The following is a 22,998-nucleotide window of genomic DNA, read 5'->3' as shown; positions in this document are numbered from 1 at the left end:
CTGTTACTGAAGAAAATTGGTTCCGTTCATGCTCAATGGCAAATATTCCAGACCCATCTCCCACTCGTCTGATGTGGAAATAACAAAGATAGAACAGGATTTTGGTATGCTGATGCTGAGGTCGTTTATTGTACAATAAGCCAGGTAGGTAAGGGGTTGCCTGGGACAACTGGCAGGAGGAATGGGTGGGAAAGGTGGTGTGCTGATCATCTACCCAAGCATTGAATGGCGACACTGAAGGGAGATTAACAAAGATGATGATGATGATGATGATGATAGTAGCTAATAATTTTTTTGGAAGGGGGGAGGGGTACAGGGAGGGAGAGAATCTTAAGCAGGTCCATACCCAGCAGAGCCCAACTCGGGGCTCGATCTTAACACACTGAGATCATGACCTGAGCCGAAACAGGAGTCTGACCCTTACCCGACAGAACCACCCAGACACTCCAGTAGCTAATACACCAGTCTGTAATATACAAGCACCTACTATGTGCTAGTTACTATGGTGAGCACTTTATACACATTACCTACTTTCCAACACTCAAGAACTATAAGGTAGCTACTGTTATTCTCTCCAGCTTATGGAAAAAGAAGTGGAAGCTTAGAGAGGTTAAATAAGTTGTCCAAAGTCACCCAGTGCTAGAGCTGGGGAGAGATTCCAGCTCTGTCCAACACCAAGGTCATGCTGATGACGGTGGCCTACTGATGAGTCCTAAAACCAACGGTGAGCTGAAGTTGGTGGTGAGAGCCCATTATGTGCATTTCTTCTCAGCTCTGAGCTCAGTGAAGTCACACTGGTGGCTTGAAATCAGCCACAGAGAGAGTATTTACGCCACAGAAATTGGCAAATGCTAGACATCAGGTCTCTCCCCTCCTTTTCTGCCCTGAGACCTGGCTGTTAACCATTTCCCAGTACACCACCGGATGGACTATACCTGCTTTAGAAAAGCTATTGATCAGGAAACAGTGAATCCAGTGGATGGCAGCTATCAAAGTATTGAGTAAATGAGGGCAGTTTGGAAATCCTCTTGAACATTTGTCTTGAGTTGTTTGCCAGGCAAGACAGATTCCTGTGAACAGAGGAATAGAGGACCATTGGGGCTACAGAAAGGGGAGTCAAGCTGGAGTGAGGGTCTGAGCATCTCACAAAAAGGATATAATGTACATTTCCCCATTATTCCAAGACCCTTTTTTCAAGCCTCTTCTCTGTGTAGGTACTTCTGTGTGTCACATAGGGAAACATAAATAAAATAGCATCTCTTCTCTTGGTGACGCCAACAGGTATACAAATAATTACAACGTAATGTGAGAAAATGTAACAAAAATCTGGGCACATACATTTTAGTGAGGTGGCGATTTGTCATAACTACTGCAAATAACCCTCTTGGTGCTTCACGGATCTTCTGAGACAAAACTCTTTTATTATGGATTACGTTAATAAATAAAGACGCGTGTTGTACAACATTGTCACGGTGTTATCTCAAGCCATGGTGTAAGCGTGAATGACTATCGGCACCAAAAACACCCTCATAACATCTATTAGTCCAGGTGAGGTGATAAACAAAGGGCCAATTCTAGCCCTTTGAGGCTGACCTACTTCTCCTCCTCAGCAGCCTTCATGTTTCCCAGGCTTCTTTTCCGCTCATCAAAGAGGGAAAGGATCAGGAATGTCACTTAAATGTTTATTGATGCCCTGCATGCTTATCCCTACTGTGGACTGTTTCCATCACCGTGTTACTTTTATGCATTTTTAGTCTCTTCCTTCATGACGTATAATTGCCATAATGTTATGTTAGTTTCAGGGGACAACATAATGACTCGGCATTTGTACATATTGCAAAATGATCACCACTGTAAGCCCAGTTCATGTCCCACACTGCACAGTTACGATATTTTTTTCTTGTGATGAGAACTTTTAAGATTTACTCTCTCAGAAACTTTCAAATATGCAATACAGTATTATTAGCTGTAGTCACCATGCTGTATATTACATCCCCAGGACTTATTTTATAACCGGAAGTTTGTACCTTTTGACTCTCTTCACCCAATTTGTCTACCGTCCACCCCTCACCTCTGACAAGCACCAGTCTGTTCTCAGTATCTATGAATTTTGTTTTATTCCTTCGAGCATTTCAACAGCTATTATTCCTCGGACTGCATACAAAATACTGACATATTCTCTGTAGTGGAAAAAATGATTAAAATGGAAAATCTACTGCAACAATTTTAGATTTCCTAATTTACCCACATTTATATTACTCTATATTATCTCAATTTTTGTTGTTCTTTCTTTTTAACACCCTTTTGGGGTTTATTATAGATCTATAATCTTGTTACAAGATAATATATATAATCTTATTATAAGAGAATTTTTTTTCATTTTTAATTTAGGTTTTGTATTTTTTAAAAGATTTTATTTATTTATTTGACAGAGAGAGACATAAGAGGAGCGAAAGAGGGAACACAAGTAGGGGGAGTGGGAGAGGGAGAAGCCAGGATTCCCGTGGAGCAGGGAGCCCGATGCGGGGCTTGATCCCAGGAACCTAGGATCATGACACCGGCCGAAAGCAGATGCTTAACGACTGAGCCACCCAGGTGCCTCTTATAAGAGAATCTATGTGGGGGTTTTTCTCCCTAAGGTTTTTATTCTTTACCAGAGGATTTGCATTAAACAGTGATTGATTCTGAATTTTCTCTACGCTCTCTCTCTTTTTAAAAACCTCTTATTACCATGTGACAGCCTGGAAATTCAGTAACAGTTTGATAAAACAACTCTGGTTGTATATCTTTCAAGATGGGGAAAAGGCTATTGAAAATCTATTCCACACTCACTTCTCCCTCGGATCTCGTAAGATTTAAAACTCACCTTTTTCTTTAATGATCAAGTATTTTATCTCTGGTGTCTGAAGGATCCTTGTGAATATTGTATCATTGTTTCTCAGAAAAGAGTAAAGCATTAGGCTGGTGTCTTGCTGTATAAAAAGTGATTTCCTCCCAGGACAGAAGGTTTAGGGGAGATAACGTTTCTCAACCTCAAAGCTATATATTCACGTCAGAGACTTAATGTCTGGGTTGTTAGATACAAGCAGAATGATAAAGATAGCTTTCCTGAGTTACATTCGGGGGAAAAGATAATACTGGCCTTAAATTAGACCAGGGATGCTCTCCAGGCGAATTTTTAAAAACTTGGTAATAAGTCACTCTCAGTTGGACTCATTCTGTTGCTGAAAAGTCCTCTTTACTATCTCGATGAGAACCTTAAATTTCTTTGAAGTTGTGGGTGAGTTGGAGTGGTGTCGCTCCTCTTTAACCTCACGTCACGGTTCCGCAGGTCCTGTGAAATGAACAGACAAGCCAGGGCTGGGATCAGCCCAGGCAGTGTGTGGCCAGCACGTCCGTGTCCTCCAGATGGTCTTCCAGGTGGGCCAGCTGGCCACTGCCGGCATCTTTTGATTGCTACTGGAAATGGACCAACCCTCAGACATCGGGGGATCTAAGGGACAGGCTACTGCTCTCCATCATTCAGATTTTCATATTCAAATTCATACTCCCTTAAGGACCATTAGTCTTTTTGCCTGTCTATAAGTGTTATGCCTGCTTTTTCATTCCTTGAAAGCTCAGTAAATACTTTTCTGGGGATAATGTATTGGTTTAAATAGGCTTTTGATTACCAACAGACGTGGGGATGCATTTTTCCTTGACATGGCTTAGACAAGCAGTTGTTATCTCTAATGACTCTGGTTATGTATTTCAGAGATTTAACATTTTTTTTAATGACTGATACCCAGATGTCAGCTGTCCCCAAGGACAGCCTCTGTTTTCGGTTCATGTAAACCCAGACCCAGGACTCAGCACCATTATGAAGCAGAAAACCCACTTACAGGATGGTGGTTAATATGGTGAATTTGAACCTTTGTCTTGGCTGTGGAATCTTCAATATCTTCGTTAACCTCTCTGCCTCAGTTTCCTTATCGCTAATAGTACCTACCTCACAAAGTTGTTGCCTGGGTCAAATAAAAAAACTCATATTAAGTGTTCAATAAATAAGAGTTGTTTATTGGTGGGCAATATAGATTTAAAAAACTTTTTATTAAAGAATATTTCAAACATGTAAAAATACGGAGAGGAAAGTGCATGAACCCCTCCTGTGCTCATTTCCCAGCTTCACTGATGATCACTTTACGGCCAATCTGAAGTAATTTTATATTTTACATCTCTCCCTAGATTTCATTTGAAGCAAATCTCAGATTTTGTATGTTCTGAGCATAAATATCTTGGTATATGTACCTAAAAGATAAAGAGAAGCCTCATGTTTTTAAATAACTATAATACCACTGTCACATATTAAACTTAATGAAAATATGGTAATGTCAACTATCAAACCACCATTCAGTTTCCTAATTTTCTCATAAAGATCACAATTTTTAAAAAATCTATTTACTTGTTTGAATCTGGATCCAAATAAAGTCCATAATTGTGATTATTAGTATGTGTCTTAAATCCTTTTTAATCCAGTTATTTTCATTCTACCTTTGTTTTTTTCCTTTTGCCAATATGGGAAAAAATGGTCATCTGAATTTTGCTAGTGGTTCACTGAGACTATGGAGCATTTTTCCTTCATCTCCTATGGTTCTTGGGAACAGGTAGCTGGATCTTTCTCCGAAGCAGCTTTGTGTTTTCAGCAGGACCCCTTTGCGGGTCACGTCCTTCCATCTGGAGGTACCTGATGTCTAGTTGTCTCTCTTTGTCATGTCAGCAGCCATTGACGGTGCATGCCTAGATCCATTAATTTATTCGGGGTTGCAGAATAGTGATCTAATTCTGTTATTCACTCTTCATTTCTTAGCGGGACTACTATTTGGTTACATAGTGTACAGTTTATATAGGAAAGGCAGGATAAATGTTTGATTATCTCCCTTTATCAATTTTCCAAATAATAAGTTGTCTCACTAATATCCTTCAATAGTGATTAATAGTTTAATTTTGCTTCACTATCTTTATAAAATTATGAAATAAATGTAGTTGATGTATTTAAATTTTTTGCTGTTCTAATTCATATTGATGAATTATATTATTAATATTAATTATATGGTGTGTTCATATAGATGCTCATCTTTGGTCAGTGGGAGCCCCTTTAAATTGTCTCCAGAGTCGTTTTGAGATGATTCTGTAGTCTTTGATAGCTTCTCTATCGTCTGATATGACAATATGTTCAAGCTCATCTTGTATTTCTCCTGCCCCTAGAATTAGTTCTTTATAAGAACCCCTTATCTCTTTTAGGGAAGTAGTATTTCAGCTACGTGATCTATATTTCAAAATCACAATTTGGGCACTACCGTGCTCATTGCTATGTTTTTGGCCATTGTTTCTAGAACATTCCATCAGACAAAACTAAGAAATACAGTTTTAATTTTGGTTTTGTAGCTAAAATGCATCATTTTCAAATTCACGACTACAGGATTTTTACTATTTTGCTTTATCTCAGGTTATGCACATGACAATCTCAGATACCAACAGTATAAACTTCAACATTTCAAAGAGTTCCTTATTAGTTTTTTTGTTGTTGTTTTTGTTTTGTTTTTCACTAGCTTCTTTCATCCTTATCCGGAGGCTGTATCTCACAGAGGATGTCAAGGAAATCACTCTGTGTTTAAGTCACTTAGAATGGTTTCTCTCTGGTGGTTTTGCCACCAACTGGATACACATTTACTTTGATTTGTTTCCTTTCATTTTTTTGATTTTAAGGATTGCTTTGCCTTATGAATTATTTAAACATCTACACGATCCCAAAGTTAAATCTACCAAACAAGGCCCATCTTAAGAAGTCTAGTTTCGGGGCATCTGGGTGGCTCAGTCAGTTAAGCGTCTGTCTTCGTCTCGTCTTCTTCTCGGGTCATGATCCCGGAGTCCTGGGATCGAGCCCTATATGGGCTTTCTGCTCAGCAGGGAGCCTGCTTCTCCCTCTCCAGCTCCCCTGTGCTTGTGTTCCTTCTCTCGCTATCTCTCTGTCATAAATAAATAAAAACCTTTCAAAAAAAAAAGAAGTCTAGTTTCTGTTTGTTTCTTCTCCTCCTTATTTCATTTTCCACTTCCCCAGGTAGGTATTGTTATTTTTACTTTGTGGTTGTTCTTCTGTTGTTTAAAAATACATTCATATATATTTATTTAGTAAAAGCAAATATATTTGTATCCTTTGTTCTCATATAAGCTGCGGCATGGTATACAACTTTTCTAAATGTTGTTTTCTTCACTTAACCATACATTCTGGAGCTTGTCCCCCTGCCCCGCCAAAGATTTTATTTATTTATTTGACAGAAGGACACAGCGAGAGAGGGAACACAAGCAGGGGAAGTGGGAGAGGGAGAAGCAGGCTTCCCGCTGAGCTGGGAGCCCAATATGGGGCTTGATCCCAGAACCTTGGGATCATGACCTGAGCTGAAGGCAGACGCTTAACTGACTGAGCCACCCTGGTGTCCCCATTCTAGAGCTTTTAATAGATTTTTAGAAAAGGAATTGATAGGTACAAGAATTTTATGTTTGAAAGTGGAAGGACAAGAGGTTTTTTTCCAATATTTCTCTTTTCCCCAGACTTGTTTCCCTACACCAATGAGTACACTGCAGGCTCCAGTCTTTCTACTCCCTAGCTTGCTCTTTTTATTATACAGATCTCTTTAGGACTTATCCCTCTCCTCCCTCTACCCTGCTAACCCTCACAAAACAACTCCCCCCCCCCCCACCCCCCAAATCCTACTCTTGGAAGCCACTGGGATCTGTTTAAAAAAAGGAAACAGGTCCAAAATGGAATGATATATGCTAAGCTCCATGTCACCAAACTGAGACTTAATTATAGTTTCGGTTGTCCCAGAAATGGAATCTTAAACCAGTCATTCAGGAATGGCCTGATTGGTGCTGGTTAGGTAATCTGCCCAATAGATAAATCCCTGCCATTTCCTAAGGGAAAGTAATCTTGATGAACCACACATGCTTTTTCCACTTAGTATAGCTTCCTTGTTGCTTCTTTCTGGTCATACAAGTCTTTCTTGTTTTGTATAGAATCCTTGAGGGTCTTTCCATCTGCTAGATTGGATGCTGCCTGATTCGTGGTTCCTTGATCTTTAAAATGTACTCAATTGAGTTTTGTTTTAACAAACCACATTTATATATATATATATATATATATATATATATGCAATATGTAATATACATGTTATATATATGTATGTAATTCAAAGACATTTTTGATCTTTGAGATATGTAACAGCAAAATGCAAATTGTAACACCCCTGTTTAAAAAAAAAAAAGTTCTCATTGATTGGGAAGTATAAATACTGTTCTTTAAACAAACTCCATAGAAAGAAATCCAGTTAAGAATGGATCCACTCGGGGCACCTGGGTGGCTCAATGGGTTAGGTCTCTGCCTTCAGCTCAGGTCAGTATCTCAGGGTCCTGGGATCGAGCCCTGCATCGGGCTCTCTTCTTAGAGGGGAGCCTGCTTCCTCCAGCCCCCTCTCTGCCTGCCTCTCTGCCTACTTGTGATCTCTGTTTGTCAAATAAATAGATAAAGTCTTAAAAAAAAAAAAAAAAAGAATGGACCCCCTCGCACCAGTGGTTTTCAGTCCTCTCATTCATCTTGAAACTATCTTTTCTGCTAAGCTAATCTGGTTACCATCCTAACCAGGAATTACTTGCTCATCTCTATTTCAGTGCCATGAGCACGCACTTCCCACATTTGGAATGTCTTCTGTTTCCATCCACTGCTTCCGTCAGCAGTTGGCTAAAAACTCACATTCTGTAGGAAGCTTATCTGACCAACTGCACTCTGTTAGGATCCTCTCTGTGGCCCACATACCTCAAGTTCAGTGTTGCCAGTCTTGGCAAGCAGTAATACAATAAAGGATGCCTGCTTAACTTGAATGTCAGACAAATAACAGATGCCTTTTCCTCTTCTTTTTAGCATGGACCATGTTTAACTAAAAATTATCTGTTGTTTGTGAAATTCAAATTTTACCGTGGTCTTGTATTTTATCTGGTGACTCATGTTTAAAGGTCTTGGGAAAAAAAAAAAAAAAACAACACCTCCCCAATATCATTACACTTAATTGTGTTGCTTTCAAATTTTTCCATGAGTTATTTTATGTGCATAGTTTGCTCTCTAAGTAAATTATAAAGTCCTTGACAGTGGAAACTGTGTCTTCTGCTTTTGTAGCCTCCTCCTCCCTCTCCCTGACCTGCTCCCCCCACTATGCTGGTCATTAGTTCTTCTTCTTTTTTTTTTTTTTAAATTTTTAAAAGATTTTATTTATTTATTTGACAGAGAGACCCAGTGAGAGGGAACACAAGCAGGGGGATGGGAGAAAGAGAAGCAGGCTTCCCACTAAGCAGGGAGCCCGATGTGATATCTTGGCTTGATTCCAGGACCCTGGGATCATGCATGACCTGAGCTGAAGGCCTACGAAGGCACACTGAGCCAGCTAGGTGCCCCAGTGGCCATCAGTTCTGAGCTGATGTTTGATGAATGAATACACCCAGTGAGCTTTGAATTAAAGACAAAGCAACCTTGAACCGTGAGACAAATTTTTGATTTAAACATGAAACACAGGGGCGCCTGGGTGGCTCAGTGGGTTAAAGCCTCTGCCTTCGGCTCAGGTCATGATCCCAGGGTCCTGGGATTGAGCCCCGCATCGGGCTCTCTGCGCCGCGGGGAGCCTGCTTCCTCCTCTCTCTCTCTCTGCTTGCCTCTCTGCCTACTTGTGATATCTGTCAAATAAATAAATAAAATCTTTAAAAAAAAAAAACCATGAAACACAATAAAGCTGATTTTAGGGGTGCCTGGGTGGCTCAGTTGGTTAAAGTCTCTGCCTTCTGCTCAGGTCAGGATCCCAGGGTATTGGGATTGAGCCCCGCATCAGGCTCTCTGCTCAGCTCTCTGCTCCTCTCTCTCTGCCTGCCTCTCTGACTACTTGTGATCTCTGTCTGTCAAATAAATAAATGAAATCTAAAAAAAAAAAGCTGATTCTAAAATCACTTTATAAAACCAGTCACAATTGTTAAGGCTGGTTAGAGTACAATCAGAAGTTATTTACTGCATTTTCTTCTTACAAATTTGTACCATAATCTGACCTGCAATATACATTTTTGTTAATTAAATTTTGTAGCTGCTTTTTGCATCATATAAAAAAAAATTGTAGTAGTAGTTGCTTCCGGTCACTTTAATCACAAAGCCACTGCAGACAATTGCCTTATGCCAGAATCACCATCTGCCGCGTCATATTCTGTGTCAGCAAAATGTGGGCCCTTTCGAATCATCAGAGGGAGCGAACTTCAGTTTGGACTTCTCTTTGCGGCTAAGAATGAGCTGACTTCTAAAGGTTCAGATGGAGACGCTACTCTCTGAAGGCCATTTAGTTGTTCTTAGTATGGACGATGTGGGCTTAGAGGTAAGACGCTAACGAATTCAATCACCAGTATCAGGTGTTATGTTAACAATGGAGTGGTGTGCAATGAAAGCCAGTACCACAAATTGTGGTTATGAAAGCAGTTTAATTTGCTCTTAATTCTTCAAACAGAATGTTCTGGTGTACATCCGGGTTTTGACATTTTAATCTTGGGTTTTGAAAGAATTGGCAAGGTTGCCAAGAAAAAACCCTAAGGGGCAAGGGGCTGAGAAATGCTTCGTCCTTGGGATGAGGACACTAGGCAAAGAGACCAAAAAAAAAAAAAAGAAAAAAAGGAAGGTGGTTTGAAGAATGGGCAGGCAAAGGAGGAGGAGGAGCTGTTCTTTTTATCTAAAAGGAGCCAAAAGGGAAGTGGTGGTAAAAGAGGGGAGAAATGGTGTGACTGGCGGGAACCTAATTGGGGGACTTCTCAAATGAGGAGTAGCTTGGGGCCTATGGTAGGAAGAAAAGCAGTAGGAACAGAGCTGGAGGAACCCTGTGTAGCCCAGCTGGAGGGCTGGAAGGGGTGCGGAGAAGAAAGAAGTGTAGCTGCTGGTTCTGGAGTCATCCTGGCTGGAAGGGAGGGCCCAACAGTGACAAGCTAGAATTAAGAGTAGGTATATGGGGCGCCTGGGTGGCTCAGTGGGTTAAAGCTTCTTCTGTCTTGGGCTTAGGTCATGATCCCAGGACTCTGCTTCCCTCCCTCTCTCTCTCTGCCTGCCTCTCTGCCTACTTGTGATCTCTGTCTGTCAAATAAATAAATAAGATCTTAAAAAAAAAAAAAAAGCTTATTTATTTATTTGTTTTTTTTTAATTTGACAGACCAAGCTCACAAGTAGGCAGAGAGGCAGGCAGAGAGAGAGGAAGGGAAGCAGGCTCCCCGCCGAGCAGAGAGCCAGATGCGAGGCTTGATTCCCAGACCCTGGGATCATGAGCTGAGCCGAAGGCAGAGGCTTAACCCACTGAGCCACCCAGGCGCCCCCTGCAACAAAAAATCTTAAAAAAAAAAAAAAAGAGTGGGTATGAAGAAACTGTCAAGAAAAGCTCTGATAAGAGGAAAGGGGATCAAATTTTAGTAAAACAAGAACGGGAAATTGTTAGAGGGTTACCTTGTAGCATCTATTTTAAAACAGTGATTTACTTGTTACTAAATGAAAAAAATTAAAAAAACTTTCAGTTTGTTTTAGAAATATGGTATGGGAGGTTGCCATTTGAGATCTCTTGTATTTGAGCATAGAGAGCCACCATCAGAATTTTTCCCCCAAGCTATTGAGAGCTTTAATTAAAATATCACCTATAATTTCACTACCCAGATATTAAAGCCATTGTAACATTTTGATACTTATCCTTCTAGAAAATACCTGTGTCCACATATAGATATAATGGACATGTAAAAAGGCAGTGGGACCACTGTAATTAATAATAGTCACAAACACCTGCCAGGAGCTTAGTATATGCCAGGTCCTGTTCTCAGGGCTTTCCCTGTCCTGCTGAATTTAATCCTCACAAAAACTCAGCGAGGTAGTACTATCATTCCCACTTGACAAATGAAGTCCAGGAGGCTGAGAAACTTGCTCAGGATCACACAGCTAATAGCTGGGATTTGACCCCAGACCATCTGACTCTAGATGTGCTTCTATTTAAAATAATTTTTTAAAAGATAATTTATGTATTTATTTGAGAAAGAGAGCAAGAGAGCATGAGTGGGGGTGGAGGGACAGAGGAAGAGGAAGCAGACTCCCCACCGAGCAGGGAACCCAATGTGGGGCTCCATCCCAGGACCCCAAGAGCATGATCCCAGCCAAAGGCAGATGCCCAATCAACTGAGCCACCCAGGCACCCCTCTAGATGTGTTTTTATAACAAATTATCATTCATATTAGTATAGTGCTCTGCAGTCTGCTTTCTTTTCATTTAAAAATGATCTATAATGAACATCTTTCCATGTCAGTGCAGATCTTCACCATTAATATCAAATGTATGTAACCAACCCCCTTCAGATGGACTTTTGGGTTGTTTCACATTTTTTGCTACTGTGTACATACATCTTTGCTCTTTTACTTTTTAAAATGATTTATTTCAGGGCACCTGGGTGGCTCAGTGGCTTAAGCCTCTGCCTTTGGCCCGGATCATGATCTCAGGGTCCTGGGACAGAGCCCCGCATCAGGATCTCTGCTCAATGGGGAGCCTGCTTTCCCCTCTCTCTTTGCCTGCCTCTCTACTTGTGATTTCTCTCTCTGTCAAATAAATAAAATCTTTAAAAAAAATGACTTATTTTTAAAAGTGGGTTTTGTTTTTGTTTTTGTTTGTTTTTTTTTTACAGGGCTGGGGAGGGGTAACATTGTGACTTCACTGTGAGGAAGATTCTCAATGACCCTTCCACCAGCACTGGCCTCTGAAGACTTGCCTAGTAATCTTGGGAGTTGAACTCACAAGTCAGAGATTCCCCAGTGCCACCTAGTGGTTCTATCTCTAAATTGTAGTAGCTGCATTTTGAGATCATTCAAGAACACTCCAGGAAGGATTTTAAACAAATGTTGCCCATTTTCCACTATTATAATAATACTGTAATTATCAAAATTTATTCATATTTAAGATTACTTCTTTAGCGAATGTGGTCATAAAAACTCTCTATACATTGTCAAAAGGTATAAACATTAATTTTTTTGGTCTCACTAACATACAATTTCACTTATATGTGGAATCTAAAAAACAAATCAGACAGAACAAAACCAGACTCATAATACAGGAAATAGATTGGTGTTTGCCCGAGAGGAGGGGCCTTTGGGGGGTGTGGGCAAAATGGACGAAGGGGATCAAGAAGCACAAACTTTCAGTTTTAAAATAAGTCATGGGGATGTAATGTGCAGCTGGGAGAACATGGTCGATAATATTGTATTAACTTTGCACGGGGATAGATGGCAACTAGACTTACTGAGGTGATCATTTTGCAATGTATACGAAAGTTGAATCACTGTGTTGTATGCTTGAAAATAATAATGTTTCTTGATTATATAAATGAATGAATGAATAAAATAAATAAATAAACAAAGGTATGGCCAAAAATCAGAGAATGGTTTGTTAGTGATGTAAATAAGAAAGTTTAAAACAAAAAAATTTTGTCTCATAATTATAATATGTATTACAAATACAATAAAGAATGAAAATGAGAAAAATAGAGAGACCTAAAATTTTATTAGCCAGTGAAATCACTTCTTAGGGATGACTTAGGTGAATCCCATTGCAATATCTTTAAAAACAAAATTAATGACACAGGTATACACAGTTTAATAGCTTTTTTTCTTTTTTTAAGATTTTTATTTGTTTATTTGACACATCACAAGTAGGCAGAGAGGCAGGCAGAGAGATAGAGAGAGAGAGAGAGAGGAGGAGGAGGCAGGCTCCCCGCTGAGCAGAGAGCCCGATGCGGGGCCCATCCCAGAACTCTGGGATCATGACCCAAGCCAAAGGCAGAGGCCTTAACCACTGAGCCACCCAGGCGCCCCAATAGCCTGCTTTCTTAAAAAAATACTTTTTTGTTGTTCTGTTCTACAATCTGACTTTCTCAAGGGGCCCTTAAGATCAGAAGCTTTGCCTTATTTATTGCTATATCATTAACATACCCAACAGTGTCGGACAAATACCGGTTGACCAAGCAAAATTTTGCAAGAGCTGAATTGCAATTGCATGCTTTTTTTTTTTTTTTCCTTTCAATCGTTCCTCTCTCCGTTTCTACAAAGCGATGTCTCCTGGCCTATGCAACTCCTGGTTCTACCTTAAGGGGAAATAGTTTCAATAGGGTAATTTGCTGATTGTTTAAGACTATTTTTATCTCTGGGCTTTGTCTTCTTTTCCTTTAGTTCTTTGTGTAGTCTGGTGCAGTGAGACAAAAGGAACCCCCTAGATGGGTTTAATTAGAAAACTTGCTGAAAGCGAGGAGTAAGGGCCTCCCTTAAGGGAGTAGTAAGGGGCAGAAAAGGGACAGAAAAGGGACAGTAAGGGGCAGAAAAACAAGGCGCAATCCGTATGTCCCTGTGGTCATCCCTTAGCCAACCCCTTGGTTTCTTGGGGTGGAAAACGGAGTGCCTGGCCTCTAGGATCTTCTGCAGCCCAATCATCCTGGATAATGTCCGTATGGGGGAGATCGGGGGAAGTGTCATCTCCAAGAGAGAGGCAGATGCATGAGAAATGAGGCACCGGCAGAGAGGGAGAGACAGGGGGCGCTGGGTGCATGGGGGACCCCATGAAGGGGCACCTGGTCCCTCGGTTCTCACGAAGGCCCCGCGCTTGGTTCAGTGCTCTGCTTTTGCCATCTTGAACATTTTCAGTAATTTTTGTTGAGCAATTTCTGATCTCACATTTTCACTTTGCCCGGGGTGCCACAGGATTCAGCGGTCCTGGATCAGGAAGAGGATGGAGGCGGGAGGACGGAAGTGGCGCAGATGGAAGAAAGAGCAGGCTGTGAAGAGAAGGGAGCTCCGTCCCTCTCTTACCTCGTGCTGTTGGGCCCCCAAGTCCCCGCTGAATGCTCCACCCACCCCTGAGTGCCGGGGTCCCCCTCAGAGCCTCCTTCACATAGCTCACAGGTGCAAAATGGACACACTTCCGGTATCTACCGTGCTCCCCCCTCACAGATAATTTATCTAGTCGGCTTAGTTGTTTTTTTTTTTTTTTTTTTTTTTTTATTTTAATTCAGTAAAAGTTTCACCTTAATACACTGAGTATTTCCAGAGGCAGGCTCCTGTCTAATTTGCCCTGACCCTTCTGCAGTGACCTGCTGATTAAGACAGAACAAGAGAGATCATCTGTCCAGGGTGTGCGCCTTGGGCGAGAGTCGTGAGTGGCCACCCTTACCCAACTCGGGTTTTCCTCTGTCTTCCCCGACAAAAAAAGTCATGAGAATCCCAATACATTTTTTTTTTTTAAAGATTTATTTATTTTAGGGCGCCTGGGTGGCTCAGTGGGTTAAGCCGCTGCCTTCGGCTCGGGTCATGATCTCAGGGTCCTGGGATCGAGTCCCGCATCGGGCTCTCTGCTCAGCAGGGAGCCTGCTTCCTCCTCTCTCTCTCTGCCTACTTGTAATCTCTCTCTGTCAAATAAATAAATAAAATCTTAAAAAAAAAAAGATTTATTTATTTTAGAGAGAGTGCATGCGTGGGTGGGGAGAGGGGCAGAAAGAGAGGGAGAGAGGCAGACTCCCTGCTCATCCTGGAGCCGGATGTGGGCTCAATCCCAGGACCCTGAGATCATGACCCTAGTTGAAACCAAGAGCCCCACACTCAGCCGGTTGAGCCATCCAGGCACCCCTCCGAAGGCATTCTTTCCAGAGTCTGCGGCAGCCCCTCCTTTGATGGGGAGGGAGGCCATGGAGGTCAGGCTACGGTAGTAAAAGCAAGCCTCTAGTGAAATACAATATAATTGTTAAGTGTAGGCAGTTGCCTCTACCAGAATCCCAGACCTTGAACCCTCCTAGCAGAATGGACAGTTTACCTGTTAGCATGAGAAAGAACTGAGGGCCAAGGTACCAGGAGGGAATTTAATACGGATTTATCCATCTTAAACAGCATGCCAGGTGCCCCGAGAGGAGCTTTAAATGTACTATTTCATGTAACACCCACGACAACCCAGGATGGTAAGCGCAGATTACTGCTCTCAGTTTACACATGAGGAAACTCAAATACAAAGACTGAAAAATATGTCTTAGGTCTCGGTAGTGGAATCAATACTCAGAGAGGTTTTTGAGGGTGATCCTTACGGGCACAGAGAGACAGCTAACGTCCCCTTACTTGACTCCTTCCTGGACGTAAACAAAATGACTAGAGACTTCAAGGTCCTCCTCTATCCAGAGCTGCCCTGCGACACTAAGCGTCCTGTCTGGAGTTGGGGGCCTGGGACTTAAACTTCTGAGGCTTCTCATCATAGACTTCTCATCTTGAAAGGGAACAGGCAGAGCAACAGGGTCTATGCAACAGGAATTTTTCATTCTGTTTTTCTTTTCACTAACCTCTAACTGAAATTTAGTATTTCCCTCAATTATAAACAGAAGCAATAAACCACAGTCTTGTTTGCAGTATCTGTGACTTTCTTTCTTTCTTTTTTTAAAGATTTTATTTATTTATTTGACAGAAAGAGATCACAAGTAGGCAGAGAGGTAGGCAGAGAGACAGAAAGAGGGGGAAGCAGGCTCCTTGCTGGGCAGAGAGCCCGATGCGGGGTTCTATCCCAGGACCCTGGGATCACGACCTGAGCCTAAGGCAGAGGCTTTAACCCACTGAGCCACCCAGGCACCCCTATCAGTGACTTTCTTATCAACGAAATCGCAGGTATTTTCATTTCACATGATGGGAGTTGTAGATATTTCCAAATACCACTTATCCCCTTTACTGCTTTGAAATTATAGTAAAGAGACTCATGGCTAGATCTTGTTATTTAATGCATATTACTACATCACAGAATTCAGAGTATTTTGTTATCATGCTAAAAATATAGAACACAGAAGTTGCCATTTTTAACCATTTTTAAGTGTTCAATTTAGTGGCGTTAATTACGTTTACACTGTTTCACACCCCTCACCGAGTTTTAGAAATAGCTTGATAGCTACATACTAATGTCCTAGGTTTCCCTGTGATTCTGCTTTTTTTGATTATACCTTTAAAAGCATGAGTCTCAGAAGGGGTTTTTATGCTTCATCAGACTTCTAAAGGGCTCCGGGATACATAAAGATTAAGAGCCCTTGATTTGTAAGGTCCACTTTTAATATTCTGTGATTATATGATTCTAAGCTAATCAAACTTTCTATTAATAAATGGGGATTTTAACATTTTTCTGCTGGAGAGATCTAACCTAGGGAATGGCCACTTAATGAGCTTTCTTGAAGTATTATGGAACACCAAAGGAGGCAGGCAGGCGCTGAAGGTTTCCCTCAGTACAGCATGAATGTTCTTGGCAAGACTTTGGCATGTCCAAGACTCTCCAGAGACCCAGGTCCTAAGATCATGGGGGATGGTCTGGGGCCCTTTCTGAGGGCATCTGTGAGGAGCCACCGTCAGCAAGGGGACATTGCTTCACTTTCTGGGGCTCAGTATCAGGCTGGGGAACCAGAGACCAGTAGGCAGCCTGATCCCCCTGGGGTGGGGGGCTCTCAAGACAGACCCTGTTAGCTGGAGAGTAGGGCTTAGTCACCAAGTGCTATCAGACATTGGGTATAGTTGGGAAAGTATCCATTCATTCACTTTATTTATTTGTTCAGTGATATCATACGTTTTTACAGAGTGCCTACTTCTGTGTTAGGATTACTTCCATGAAAAACACACACACAAGTTTTTGCCCTAATGGAGCTTACACTCTAGAGGAATGAAGGCACAGACAATAACCAAAATTTAAAAGTACATTATATAGCATATGGTGATGACAAATTTTGGGAAATAGAGAGAATGCTTTGGGAAAGGCAGGGTGTGGGCTGGTTGTAATAAATGCTCCCGTGTCTAGGGAGGGCATTACTGAGAAGGTGACATTTGGTTAAAGGCTTGAAAGGTTTAGAGAGTGAGCAGTGCAGACATTTGAGGCTGGATATGCCAGGCAAAGGAGTAGTGCAAAGGTCCTGAGGCAGAAGCACACATGGCATGTTTAAGAAACACCAAGGAGGCCAGTGTGGCTGGAGCAGAGGTGTGAGGTGGAGATGACAGACTGGTTATAGGAACCTGGAGGGTCCTTCTGGGCACCGGGCTTTTCCTTTGAGAAAAGATGCTATTGGACTGTTTTGAGTAGCTAATAAAAACATCTGCTGTAAGTTTTTACAGGATCAGTGGGAGGACAAGGCCTCAAAGTGCAGAGACCAGCAGAGGCTGTTGTCATCATTCAGGAGAGGCAACAGTGGCTCAGATCAGGGTGGTGATGGTGGAAGGGGCAAGAAGTAGTCAGATTCTGCATATGTTTAAAGGTCAAACTGATGGGATTTTGCTAATAATGGATGGGATGTGGGATGTGATAGGAAGAGAGGAACAAAGGAGGATTCCAAGGTTTTTAACTTGAGCGACATGAAAAATGGAGGGAGTTATTTGGTGGGTGTCTCTTTTATGGTAGGCCAGGGTTAAATTCCAAGGGACAACAGTGAATGGAGCACAGTCCCTGCCTTTAAGCAGGTTTGAGTCCAGGGGACCAGGTGGCAGGGGCGAAGGCAGAAACACAGGAAGCCTGGGAGGGTCTCCCTGTACCATCTCAACAAGGTACTGGGTGTCCCTACAGCCTTTGTCCTCATCTGTAAAATGTAGGTCATAATAGTACTTATAATGGGTTTCCGGGGCTCCTGGATGACTCAGTGGGTTAAGCCTCTGCCTTCAGTTCAGTCATGATCTCAGGGTCCTGGGATCGAGCCCCACATGGGGCTCTCTGCTCAGCAGGGAACCTGCTCCCCCCACCCCCCACCGCCTCTCTCTGCCTGCCTCTCTGCCTATTTGTGATCTCTGTCTGTCAGAAAAATAAATAAATAAATAAAACTTTATAATGTGTTTCCCTACTGAATAAACAAAATAAAGCGTGCAAAGCACTTAGCACAGTGCTTGGGACATAGTAAGTGCTCAGTTAATGTTAGCCAATATTCATCACCGTTGTACATTAGCAACCTCTGGTATACATTTTATTTGGTGCAGAAAAGGCAACCATATTTCCTATTTTTTGGTTGGGATTTTATCAGTTGAACAGGAAATTTCTTGCCCGTCAATGGATGTCAATATGGTAAAATAGAAGCAGCTTCAGAAATGAGAACTGATTTGTATTTTCCTTGTGACTCAAGCAAATGTGAAAAATGGAAGGGCAGTGGGAAAAAAACCATGCAATGTATACAATCAGTTAAAAATGAATTCATGCCACACAGTATTCCCTTCCACCTTTTCTCCTTGGGGCTCTTTCGTGGTGTTATTTCACAGGGTTCAAACTTCTGGATTCGATAGCTGAGTAAATTATCTGTTGATTTCTTTGGTAAAGGGGAGTTGGATTTGTAAATATTAATTTAGATAAATAAAGCTCACGAGGGACGTTCGATTATTCTATTACCATCTTCGAAAGACATAGCTGTGTACCCCAGACAGAATCTGCCCGCAGCCTGGCAACTCCTCATGGAGCTACTGAAGAAATAAGGGAGGGAAATGAGAAAGGATTTCCTACCAGAGGCCTGGAGCTGCAAAACTCCTCATTTCTTCTATAAACCCAAAGATCAGCCAACAAATAGAGCAGCTGGTATGGTTTTGTTTGCACAGGGTCTGCTCTTAATTGCCTCCTGGATGAGTGACAGAGTGAGTTTGAAGGCTGACTTGGGCAGGGGCAGATAGAAATATACTTTACAGAAAAATAAGGACCTCTGGGAATTTCGGAGCAGCTTCCCTTTTGCCAGGTTCTTTCACGAACATCACATGCTGCCAATCCTGACACTGGTACAACAGGTGGCCCGATGGGTATCCTCAATGTCATTTGACAGAAAAGACAACTGAAACCCAGTCACCTGCCCAACATCAAACTTAGAGAAAGTGGCGAGTCCTTGAGTCCTCATGGGATTCTCTGCCAGCACCGCAGAGTGGGTTTATGAAATGCGGACAGCAACACTCGGATTCTGAGATTCCAACCCAATGGAGACAGTCTTACAGAGCACGTGGTGGCTTCCCATACGAGGTCAGGTCAGGTCAGCCCAAATCTTCTCTTCTCTCCAGAAACCTCTAGCTGCTTTCACTCCACACCCAGAGCCGCAGCTTCTCTGCGCCACCTGAACCCAGATGCCACTTGGGGAAGTCGGGATAAGGACTCTCAAGCCCTGAGCTCCTGACCTCGGCATTAAGTCACCTTGCTGTTGGCACGGCCCTGACCCTGGTGGCCCCATCTTGAGGGCATGTTTCTGTCCCAGGTAACCCAGTCTGGGAACCCTGATTTTGAGCAGTTGAGTTCTTCTCTTGTTAGCCGCCCACCCTCTTTGTTATTGGTCTGTGTTCAGTCTATCTGGATCTGGGGCGTTTCTAAAAATTAAAAAAAATTTCAAATTTAAAATTAAAAAAATTTGCATTGAAATTTTAATTTTGGTTAATGAGGGTTTTGGGCACCCCCTTAAATTCTGAGCTTCAGGCTGATGCTTCAGTCGCTTTTGTCCTATTCCCAGCCCTGTCCGTCACTTGCAGCCGGGCCTCTCTTCTCTGTGGTCCTTTAACGCCATCAAAGCCAAACCCACCTCCTCCCCTCGCTGCAGTGCACCTCTGCTTTCTTGACTTCCCTGCCCTATCTCCTTGTTCTGTGCCTGCTCAGCCCTGGGTCCTCCCGCACTGGTCCTCCTAACTGGCACACACTTCACGGGGTTTAATTCGTCGTTTGCAAACTCTTTGACATCTCATGTGTTTTCAGACTTGTTGTTCCGAGTCCTGGTCCTCATGAAAATCTGGCTCAGTGCCCAAAGAGGCTGCTTCTGCCATCCTCACCGTCTCCCACCTGAGGACCACTGGTGGGGGAGGGGCGGGAGGACTACTGGCTTCCTCTTGACTCCACGGGCCAATCCTTGGTTGCTGGTTTCCTGCTGTCATGTGAAAGGACGTTTCCCTTTGAGGCTCAGGTATCCAGATGGGCCTTCCTCTCCTTCTCAGAGTGACCCACTCACTGGTCAGCTGGAGCCCACCCGCCCTACTCACTGGAGACTGAAATGGAGCTTACTCCTCCTGTTAAAGAAGCAGCCCAGCACAATCAGGGATATTTTGAGGTCTTGTAGCTTTCCTGTCCCAAACTTGGCCTTGCTCCTGAACTTCCCCTGACTTTCCCTTCTAGTCCTTTGTAGCCATCTGCTTCCTGGGTCATATCTTCAATTGTTTGTTGCTGGAAACAGCTCCTATATTTAGTCTTGGTTTTCTACCCTTCCCCCCTGCCCCAAAAAACCTCTGTCATTTTCTCTTTCCCATGGCCTCCCTCCCATTCAGCCTCTGTCTCCCCCTCTTCTCCACTTTTCTGACCCTTGATGCTTCATTCACTACTGGCCATTTCATGCATCTTCCCCTGAACTGCTCTACCAGTTCCTCTGCCCACTGACCCCTCCATCATTCACCCACATAATTCAAACCCTAAACCAATCGGCCTCCTCTCTTCCTATAGACTTATGGTTGGAAATTGTTGGAGAAGGACATAGAACAGTGTGGCCTCTTGCTCTGGCATTAGCTTGCTCCTCTGCTGGGACTTCCTCCCCATAGTGTAATCACAACCCCCTCAGTGCCAGGGGTAGAGGGAGGAGTAGCTAAGCGCACTCTGAGGGTTTGTAAATCATACCTTGCCCCCATTTGCAAGGACTTCTCCTCAGTGGTCCTAGTGGTGACCTTCTTTTCTTCTGGGTTCTCTATATTCTGTGGCATTTCACATCTACAGATGTGTCCTCAGACAGATCTTGGGACCAAAGCATCACTTTGAACCTTAGACCTCTTTAAGTCCAATAAACCAAAAATATCATAAATATTAAACCTTCAGCTGGGAATATACCTAAGTATATGTCACTTAAAAAGAACATTAGAACCTTCTCTGAATTCTTAGAACTTAGCGCTGTCCAGTAGAACATTCTGCAACGGTGGAAATATTCTGTATTTACACTGTCTCGTATGGTAGCCATTAGCCACATATGACTTTAGAGCACTGGAAATGTGGTTAAGGGAGTGAATTTTAAATTTTAGTTAATTTTAATTAATATAAATTTAAGTAGCCATATGTGGTTAATGGCTACCATATTGGGTGGTGCAACTCAATATTGTTGTGGGTGCCTCTTTTTGTGTTCATTCAGTATATTTCGTATTGCTTTAACTTTTCATTTACCCTGTTATGTCACATTTGTTGTTTTTCTTTGCCTTCCTCTCCCCACTAGATGTTGCCCTTACTGAGGGAAAGGAACAGGCTTGCAACATGGCAGACCTCAATAAACACCACTGAATGTGTGAATATGCTGGATCTTTCCAGCACCAGTGTCTGCCTCTTAGCCCTCTCCCTGGAGGCTTGGTTGCTTGAATGGTCCTTTACCTGCAGACCACCAACTAGAGTTGGGGTTCTTCTAGACTCACGTCATTCCTGTTAAATTTCTACTGATGTAGTTGGCTTTTCTGGAATATCCACTCACTTTCTACTTTCCTGTCTCTCCCTAGATTCACATCTAAGGCTTAACTTGGACCATTACTTAAGGTAGTCATCTCTCTGTCTTTGGGCTGATATGTTGGTTTATCTTCTGGCTCATGCTTCTATATGCTGACCTTTATAGTTATATCTTCTGACTTCATGTACATATAGCACTATTTTAACCTATATCGAAAGTGTACCTACATGTGGCCTGAGTCTTGCCTTCTCTCAATCTTTTCAAACCTGCCACCTCTGGAGAATTGGTTTTTCCTCACTGATTTATTAAGATATACATAGTTTCTTTAATGATCATTATCATTACTCTTGATATAGCTATGCCTATTTAAGAGGTTCCTCCAGGCCCTTTAAACTGGATCCTATAATTACTGTAAGCCTCTCTTCTGCCCTGGTTATTTGGCCTAAGTATAAGATTTTAAATAAGCCAGGTAATTAGCCGAGTGGAAATTAATATTTGCACTTTTTAGTATTGCACATTCTTTGCACTTTTTCAAAATAAAAATATGTTTAATAAATATCCAAACTGAATATTAAATAACATTTTTTTATAAATGGTTATATAATTTTCTCCTTTACTCTGTTCTGTGGGATGAATTACATGGATTGATTTTCAAATATAAACCAGTCTTGTATTCTTGGAATAAACCCAACTTGGATGTGATATATTATCCTCTTAGAGCTAGATGTGGTTACTAATATTTTGTTTTGGATTTTGATGTCTATGTTCATAAGAAAGGTTGGTCTATAATTTTTCTTTCTTGTAATATTATTGTCTGCTGTGGATATTATGTTCATAAAGGCCTGAAAAAGTCCAGTTGGAGTAGACATACCCCAGTGCTCTTGCTGTTTGGGTGAGAGATCTTGGAGACATGAGGTAGACCAGATTTCTGCTGTGGACTCAGGCTTTGGGTAACCACAATGGCAAATTGTGTTATAACGAGCTCTTTTTTGGCTGCCTTCCCTTCCTTGTCTCACTTCCTCACTATCCTACTAATGTTTCCTCTAATCACCTCCTTAGACTCAAATCATTCTCTTAGAATCTGCCTCTGGAAGAAACATAAACTAAGGATTGTGGGCTCTCAATTCCTGACTGTTTTGGAAGCTTTTGAATGCCTTAAAACAAATGTGTGGTGAATTCATTCTTTCTTTCTTTCTTCTTTCTTTCTTTCTTTTTTTCTTAAGATTTTATTTATTTGACAGAGAGAGTCACAGTGAGAGAGGGAACACAAGCGGAAGGAGTGGGAGAGGGAGGAGCAGGCTTCCCATCAAGCGGGGAGCCAGATGTGGGGCTGGATCCCTGGACCCCAGGATCATGCCCTGAGCCAAAGGTAGATGATTAATGACTGAACCACCCAGGTGCCCCTGCATGGCAAATTCTATCCAACTTTTCTAGTTGTTTTTGGTAAAAGAGTTGGTTGAGTATAACCTAGTCC

Source organism: Mustela erminea, chromosome 16 (assembly GCF_009829155.1).
Source record: "Mustela erminea isolate mMusErm1 chromosome 16, mMusErm1.Pri, whole genome shotgun sequence".
In the NCBI taxonomy this organism is placed as follows: Eukaryota; Metazoa; Chordata; class Mammalia; order Carnivora; family Mustelidae; genus Mustela; species Mustela erminea.
The sequence above is the reverse complement of the archived record's forward strand: the minus strand, read 5'-3'. Positions refer to the sequence as shown.